The sequence below is a fragment of the Spermophilus citellus genome (genome assembly GCF_964194105.1).
Source record: "Spermophilus citellus genome assembly, chromosome: X".
Classification (NCBI taxonomy): Eukaryota; Metazoa; Chordata; class Mammalia; order Rodentia; family Sciuridae; genus Spermophilus; species Spermophilus citellus.
Window position 1 is genome coordinate 59,112,918 of NC_138190.1, and position 9,266 is coordinate 59,122,183.

Here is a 9,266-nt window from a genome sequence, read left to right on the forward strand (position 1 = left end):
CCAAGCTTCCCAAAATTAAGTATCTCCAGAAATCTCAGCCAATATTTTTTAACCCAAACTGGATGATACTTTCAGGTAATGATCAGTACACTAAGCCCACTTGGTTCCCCAAATTTCGTTTTTCTATGTTGAAGCGTTTGTTTCCAGTAACAGTTTGTATTTTGGCGTTTCACACTGTTTTCTCCAATATTGATAGATGTATTTGGAACTCTAAATCCAACACGGTTTGTGCTAGCTTCTTGAAACTTCACACAGTAAAGTAGTTTCACGTTCTCTCTCTATGTTATGTTTCCTCTTTATGTAGCCCTAAGCAGTGACTGGCGAGAAACACTTTCATTGAAAGGGGTTGCCAAGCTTCCAAAAATTAAGTATCTCCAGAAATCTCAGTAAATATTTTTTCACCCAAACTGGGTGATACTTTTAGGTAATGATCAGTACACTAAGTCACTTGGTTCCCCACATTTCGTTCTTCTATGTTGAAGAGTTCGTTTCCAGTAACAGTTTGAATTTTGGCGTTTCACACTGTTTTCTCCTATATTGGTAGATGTATTTGGAACTCTAAATCCAACACGGTTTGTGCTAGCTCCTTGAAACTTGACACAATAAAGTAGTTTCAACTTCTATCTCTATGTTTTGTTTCCTCTTGATGTAGCCCTAAGCAGTGACTGGAGAGAAACACTTTCATTGAAAGGGGTTGCCAAGCTTCCAAAAATTACGAGTCTCCAGAAATCTCAGCAAATATTTTTTCACCCAAACTGGATGATACTTTCAGGTAATGATCAGTACACTAAGCCCACTTGGTTCCCCAAATTTCGTTCTTCTATGTTGAAGCGTTCGTTTCCAGTAACAGTTTGAATTTTGGCGTTTCACACTGTTTTCTCCTATATTGATAGATGTATTTGGAACTCTAAATCCAACACGGTTTGTGCTAGCTTCTTGAAACTTCACACAGTAAAGTAGTTTCACGTTCTCTCTCTATGTTATGTTTCCTCTTGATGTAGCCCTAAGCAGTGACTGGCGAGAAACACTATCATTGAAAGGGGTTGCCAAGCTTCCAAAAATTAAGTATCTCCAGAAATCTCAGCAAATATTTTTTCACCCAAACTGGATGATACCTTCAGGTAATGATCAGTACACTAAGCCCACTTGGTTCCCCAAATTTCGTTCTTCTATGTTGAAGCGTTCGATTCCAGTAAGAGTTTGAATTTTGGCGTTTCACACTGTTTTCTCCTATATTGATAGATGTATTTGGAACTCTAAATCCAACACGGTTTGTGCTAGCTCCTTGAAACTTGACACAATAAAGTAGTTTCACGTTCTCTCTCTATGTTATGTTTCCTCTTGATGTAGCCCTAAGCAGTGACTGGCGAGAAACACTTTCATTGAAAGGGGTTGCAAAGCTTCCAAAAATTAAGAATCTCCAGAAATCTCTGCAAATATTTTTTAACCCAAACTGGATGATACCTTCAGGTAATGATCAGTACACTAAGCCCACTTGGTTCCCCAAATTTCGTTCTTCTATGTTGAAGCATTCGTTTCCAGTAACAGTTTGAATTTTGGCGTTTCACACTGTTTTCTCCTATATTGATAGATGTATTTGGAACTCTAAATCCAACACGGTATGTGCTAGCTTCTTGAAACTTCACACAGTAAAGTAGTTTCACGTTCTCTCTCTATGTTATGTTTCCTCTTTATGTAGCCTTAAGCAGTGACTGGCGAGAAACACTTTCATTGAAAGGGGTTGCCAAGCTTCCAAAAATTAAGTATCTCCACAAATCTCAGCAAATATTTTTTCACCCAAACTGGATGATACTTTCAGGTAATGATCAGTACACTAAGCCCACTTGGTTCCCCAAATTTCGTTCTTCTATGTTGAAGCGTTCGTTTCCAGTAACAGTTTGAATTTTGGCGTTTCACACTGTTTTCTCCTATATTGATAGATGTATTTGGAACTCTAAACCCAACACGGTATGTGCTAGCTTCTTGAAACTTCACACAGTAAAGTAGTTTCACGTTCTCTCTCTATGTTTTGTTTCCTCTTGATGTAGCCCTAAGCAGTGACTGGCGAGAAACACTCATTGAAAGGGGTTGCCAAGCTTCCAAAAATTAAGAATCTCCAGAAATCTCAGCTAATATTTTTTCACCCAAACTGGATGATACTTTCAGGTAATGATCAGTACACTAAGCCCACTTGGTTCCCCAAATTTCGTTCTTCTATGTTGAAGCTTTCTTTTCCAGTAACAGTTTGAATTTTGGCGTTTCACACTGTTTTCTCCTATATTGATAGATGTATTTGGAACTCTAAATCCAACACGGTTTGTGCTAGCTTCTTGAAACTTCACACAGTAAAGTAGTTTCACGTTCTCTCTCTATGTTATGTTTCCTCTTGATGTAGCCCTAAGCAGTGACTGGCGAGAAACACTTTCATTGAAAGGGGTTGCCAAGCTTCCAAAAATTAAGTATCTCCAGAAATCTCAGCAAATATTTTTTCACCCAAACTGGATGATAACTTCAGGTAATGATCAGTACACTAGGCCCACTTGGTTCCCCAAATTTCGTTCTTCTATGTTGAAGCGTTCGTTTCCAGTAAGAGTTTGAATTTTGGCGTTTCACACTGTTTTCTCCTATATTGATAGATGTATTTGGAACTCTAAATCCAACACGGTATGTGCTAGCTTCTTGAAACTTCACACAGTAAAGTAGTTTCACGTTCTCTCTCTATGTTATGTTTCCTCTTGATGTAGCCCTAAGCAGTGACTGGCGAGAAACACTTTCATTGAAAGGGGTTGCCAAGCTTCCAAAAATTAAGAATCTCCACAAATCTCAGCAAATATTTTTTCACCCAAACTGGATGATACTTTCAGGTAATGATCAGTACACTAAGCCCACTTGGTTCCCCAAATTTCGTTCTTCTATGTTGAAGCGTTCGTTTCCAGTAACAGTTTGAATTTTGGCGTTTCACACTGTTTTCTCCTATATTGATAGATGTATTTGGAACTCTAAACCCAACACGGTATGTGCTAGCTTCTTGAAACTTCACACAGTAAAGTAGTTTCACGTTCTCTCTCTATGTTATGTTTCCTCTTGATGTAGCCCTAAGCAGTGACTGGCGAGAAACACTTTCATTGAAAGGGGTTGCCAAGCTTCCAAAAATTAAGAATCTCCAGAAATCTCAGCAAATATTTTTTCACAAAAACGGGATGATACCTTCAGGTAATGATCAGTACACTAAGCCCACTTGGTTCCCCAAATTTCGTTCTTCTATGTTGAAGCGTTCGTTTCCAGTAACAGTTTGAATTTTGGCGTTTCACACTGTTTTCTCCTATATTGATAGATGTATTTGGAACTCTAAATCCAACACGGTATGTGCTAGCTTCTTGAAACTTCACACAGTAAAGTAGTTTCACGTTCTCTCTCTATGTTATGTTTCCTCTTTATGTAGCCCTAAGCAGTGACTGGCGTGAAACACTTTCATTGAAAGGGGTTGCCAAGCTTCCAAAAATTAAGTATCTCCAGAAATCTCAGTAAATATTTTTTAACCCAAACTGGATGATACCTTCAGGTAATGATCAGTACACTAAGCCCACTTGGTTCCCCACATTTCGTTCTTCTATGTTGAAGCGTTCGTTTCCAGTAACAGTTTGAATTTTGTCGTTTCACACTGTTTTCTCCTATATTGATAGATGTATTTGGAACTCTAAATCCAACACGGTTTGTGCTAGCTTCTTGAAACTTCACACAGTAAAGTAGTTTCACGTTCTCTCTCTATGTTATGTTTCCTCTTGATGTAGCCCTAAGCAGTGACTGGCGAGAAACACTTTCATTGAAAGGGGTTGCCAAGCTTCCAAAAATTAAGTATCTCCAGAAATCTCAGTAAATATTTTTTCACCCAAACTGGGTGATACTTTTTGGTAATGATCAGTACACTAAGTCACTTGGTTCCCCACATTTCGTTCTTCTATGTTGAAGAGTTCGTTTCCAGTAACAGTTTGAATTTTGGCGTTTCACACTGTTTTCTCCTATATTGGTAGATGTATTTGGAACTCTAAATCCAACACGGTTTGTGCTAGCTCCTTCAAACTTGACACAATAAAGTAGTTTCAACTTCTATCTCTATGTTTTGTTTCCTCTTGATGTAGCCCTAAGCAGTGACTGGCGAGAAACACTTTCATTGAAAGGGGTTGCCAAGCTTCCAAAAATTACGAGTCTCCAGAAATCTCAGCAAATATTTTTTCACCCAAACTGGATGATACTTTCAGGTAATGATCAGTACACTAAGCCCACTTGGTTCCCCAAATTTCGTTCTTCTATGTTGAAGTGTTCGTTTCCAGTAACAGTTTGAATTTTGGCGTTTCACACTGTTTTCTCCTATATTGATAGATGTATTTGGAACTCTAAATCCAACACGGTTTGTGCTAGCTTCTTGAAACTTCACACAGTAAATTAGTTTCACGTTCTCTCTCTATGTTATGTTTCCTCTTGATGTAGCCCTAAGCAGTGACTGGCGAGAAACGCTTTCATTGAAAGGGGTTGCCAAGCTTCCAAAAATTAAGTATCTCCAGAAATCTCAGCCAATATTTTTTCACCCAAACTGGATGATGCTTTCAGGTAATGATCAGTACACTAAGCCCACTTGGTTCCCCAAATTTCGTTCTTCTATGTTGAAGCGTTTGTTTCCAGTAACAGTTTGAATTTTGGCGTTTCACACTGTTTTCTCCAATATTGATAGATGTATTTGGAACTCTAAATCCAACACGGTTTGTGCTAGCTTCTTGAAACTTCACACAGTAAAGTAGTTTCACGTTCTCTCTCTATGTTATGTTTCCTCTTTATGTAGCCCTAAGCAGTGACTGGCGAGAAACACTTTCATTGAAAGGGGTTGCCAAGCTTCCAAAAATTAAGTATCTCCAGAAAACTCAGTAAATATTTTTTCACCCAAACTGGGTGATACTTTTAGGTAATGATCAGTACACTAAGTCACTTGGTTCCCCACATTTCGTTCTTCTATGTTGAAGAGTTCGTTTCCAGTAACAGTTTGAATTTTGGCGTTTCACACTGTTTTCTCCTATATTGGTAGATGTATTTGGAACTCTAAATCCAACAGGGTTTGTGCTAGCTCCTTGAAACTTGACACAATAAAGTAGTTTCAACTTCTATCTCTATGTTTTGTTTCCTCTTGATGTAGCCCTAAGCAGTGACTAGCGAGAAACACTTTCATTGAAAGGGGTTGCCAAGCTTCCAAAAATCACGAGTCTCCAGAAATCTCAGCAAATATTTTTTCACCCAAACTGGATGATACTTTCAGGTAATGATCAGTACACTAAGCCCACTTGGTTCCCCAAATTTCGTTCTTCTATGTTGAAGCGTTCGTTTCCAGTAACAGTTTGAATTTTGGCGTTTCACACTGTTTTCTCCTATATTGATAGATGTATTTGGAACTCTAAATCCAACACGGTTTGTGCTAGCTTCTTGAAACTTCACACAGTAAAGTAGTTTCACGTTCTCTCTCTATGTTATGTTTCCTCTTGATGTAGCCCTAAGCAGTGACTGGCGAGAAACACTTTCATTGAAAGGGGTTGCCAAGCTTCCCAAAATTAAGTATCTCCAGAAATCTCAGCCAATATTTTTTAACCCAAACTGGATGATACTTTCAGGTAATGATCAGTACACTAAGCCCACTTGGTTCCCCAAATTTCGTTTTTCTATGTTGAAGCGTTTGTTTCCAGTAACAGTTTGTATTTTGGCGTTTCACACTGTTTTCTCCAATATTGATAGATGTATTTGGAACTCTAAATCCAACACGGTTTGTGCTAGCTTCTTGAAACTTCACACAGTAAAGTAGTTTCACGTTCTCTCTCTATGTTATGTTTCCTCTTTATGTAGCCCTAAGCAGTGACTGGCGAGAAACACTTTCATTGAAAGGGGTTGCCAAGCTTCCAAAAATTAAGTATCTCCAGAAATCTCAGTAAATATTTTTTCACCCAAACTGGGTGATACTTTTAGGTAATGATCAGTACACTAAGTCACTTGGTTCCCCACATTTCGTTCTTCTATGTTGAAGAGTTCGTTTCCAGTAACAGTTTGAATTTTGGCATTTCACACTGTTTTCTCCTATATTGGTAGATGTATTTGGAACTCTAAATCCAACACGGTTTGTGCTAGCTCCTTGAAACTTGACACAATAAAGTAGTTTCAACTTCTATCTCTATGTTTTGTTTCCTCTTGATGTAGCCCTAAGCAGTGACTGGCGAGAAACACTTTCATTGAAAGGGGATGCCAAGCTTCCAAAAATTACGAGTCTCCAGAAATCTAGGCAAATATTTTTTCACCCAAACTGGATGATACTTTCAGGTAATGATCAGTACACTAAGCCCACTTGGTTCCCCAAATTTCGTTTTTCTATGTTGAAGCGTTTGTTTCCAGTAACAGTTTGTATTTTGGCGTTTCACACTGTTTTCTCCAATATTGATAGATGTATTTGGAACTCTAAATCCAACACGGTTTGTGCTAGCTTCTTGAAACTTCACACAGTAAAGTAGTTTCACGTTCTCTCTCTATGTTATGTTTCCTCTTTATGTAGCCCTAAGCAGTGACTGGCGAGAAACACTTTCATTGAAAGGGGTTGCCAAGCTTCCAAAAATTAAGTATCTCCAGAAATCTCAGTAAATATTTTTTCACCCAAACTGGGTGATACTTTTAGGTAATGATCAGTACACTAAGTCACTTGGTTCCCCACATTTCGTTCTTCTATGTTGAAGAGTTCGTTTCCAGTAACAGTTTGAATTTTGGCGTTTCACACTGTTTTCTCCTATATTGGTAGATGTATTTGGAACTCTAAATCCAACACGGTTTGTGCTAGCTCCTTGAAACTTGACACAATAAAGTAGTTTCAACTTCTATCTCTATGTTTTGTTTCCTCTTGATGTAGCCCTAAGCAGTGACTGGAGAGAAACACTTTCATTGAAAGGGGTTGCCAAGCTTCCAAAAATTACGAGTCTCCAGAAATCTCAGCAAATATTTTTTCACCCAAACTGGATGATACTTTCAGGTAATGATCAGTACACTAAGCCCACTTGGTTCCCCAAATTTCGTTCTTCTATGTTGAAGCGTTCGTTTCCAGTAACAGTTTGAATTTTGGCGTTTCACACTGTTTTCTCCTATATTGATAGATGTATTTGGAACTCTAAATCCAACACGGTTTGTGCTAGCTTCTTGAAACTTCACACAGTAAAGTAGTTTCACGTTCTCTCTCTATGTTATGTTTCCTCTTGATGTAGCCCTAAGCAGTGACTGGCGAGAAACACTATCATTGAAAGGGGTTGCCAAGCTTCCAAAAATTAAGTATCTCCAGAAATCTCAGCAAATATTTTTTCACCCAAACTGGATGATACCTTCAGGTAATGATCAGTACACTAAGCCCACTTGGTTCCCCAAATTTCGTTCTTCTATGTTGAAGCGTTCGATACCAGTAAGAGTTTGAATTTTGGCGTTTCACACTGTTTTCTCCTATATTGATAGATGTATTTGGAACTCTAAATCCAACACGGTTTGTGCTAGCTCCTTGAAACTTGACACAATAAAGTAGTTTCACGTTCTCTCTCTATGTTATGTTTCCTCTTGATGTAGCCCTAAGCAGTGACTGGCGAGAAACACTTTCATTGAAAGGGGTTGCAAAGCTTCCAAAAATTAAGAATCTCCAGAAATCTCTGCAAATATTTTTTAACCCAAACTGGATGATACCTTCAGGTAATGATCAGTACACTAAGCCCACTTGGTTCCCCAAATTTCGTTCTTCTATGTTGAAGCATTCGTTTCCAGTAACAGTTTGAATTTTGGCGTTTCACACTGTTTTCTCCTATATTGATAGATGTATTTGGAACTCTAAATCCAACACGGTATGTGCTAGCTTCTTGAAACTTCACACAGTAAAGTAGTTTCACGTTCTCTCTCTATGTTATGTTTCCTCTTTATGTAGCCTTAAGCAGTGACTGGCGAGAAACACTTTCATTGAAAGGGGTTGCCAAGCTTCCAAAAATTAAGTATCTCCACAAATCTCAGCAAATATTTTTTCACCCAAACTGGATGATACTTTCAGGTAATGATCAGTACACTAAGCCCACTTGGTTCCCCAAATTTCGTTCTTCTATGTTGAAGCGTTCGTTTCCAGTAACAGTTTGAATTTTGGCGTTTCACACTGTTTTCTCCTATATTGATAGATGTATTTGGAACTCTAAACCCAACACGGTATGTGCTAGCTTCTTGAAACTTCACACAGTAAAGTAGTTTCACGTTCTCTCTCTATGTTTTGTTTCCTCTTGATGTAGCCCTAAGCAGTGACTGGCGAGAAACACTCATTGAAAGGGGTTGCCAAGCTTCCAAAAATTAAGAATCTCCAGAAATCTCAGCTAATATTTTTTCACCCAAACTGGATGATACTTTCAGGTAATGATCAGTACACTAAGCCCACTTGGTTCCCCAAATTTCGTTCTTCTATGTTGAAGCTTTCTTTTCCAGTAACAGTTTGAATTTTGGCGTTTCACACTGTTTTCTCCTATATTGATAGATGTATTTGGAACTCTAAATCCAACACGGTTTGTGCTAGCTTCTTGAAACTTCACACAGTAAAGTAGTTTCACGTTCTCTCTCTATGTTATGTTTCCTCTTGATGTAGCCCTAAGCAGTGACTGGCGAGAAACACTTTCATTGAAAGGGGTTGCCAAGCTTCCAAAAATTAAGTATCTCCAGAAATCTCAGCAAATATTTTTTCACCCAAACTGGATGATAACTTCAGGTAATGATCAGTACACTAGGCCCACTTGGTTCCCCAAATTTCGTTCTTCTATGTTGAAGCGTTCGTTTCCAGTAAGAGTTTGAATTTTGGCGTTTCACACTGTTTTCTCCTATATTGATAGATGTATTTGGAACTCTAAATCCAACACGGTATGTGCTAGCTTCTTGAAACTTCACACAGTAAAGTAGTTTCACGTTCTCTCTCTATGTTATGTTTCCTCTTGATGTAGCCCTAAGCAGTGACTGGCGAGAAACACTTTCATTGAAAGGGGTTGCCAAGCTTCCAAAAATTAAGAATCTCCACAAATCTCAGCAAATATTTTTTCACCCAAACTGGATGATACTTTCAGGTAATGATCAGTACACTAAGCCCACTTGGTTCCCCAAATTTCGTTCTTCTATGTTGAAGCGTTCGTTTCCAGTAACAGTTTGAATTTTGGCGTTTCACACTGTTTTCTCCTATATTGATAGATGTA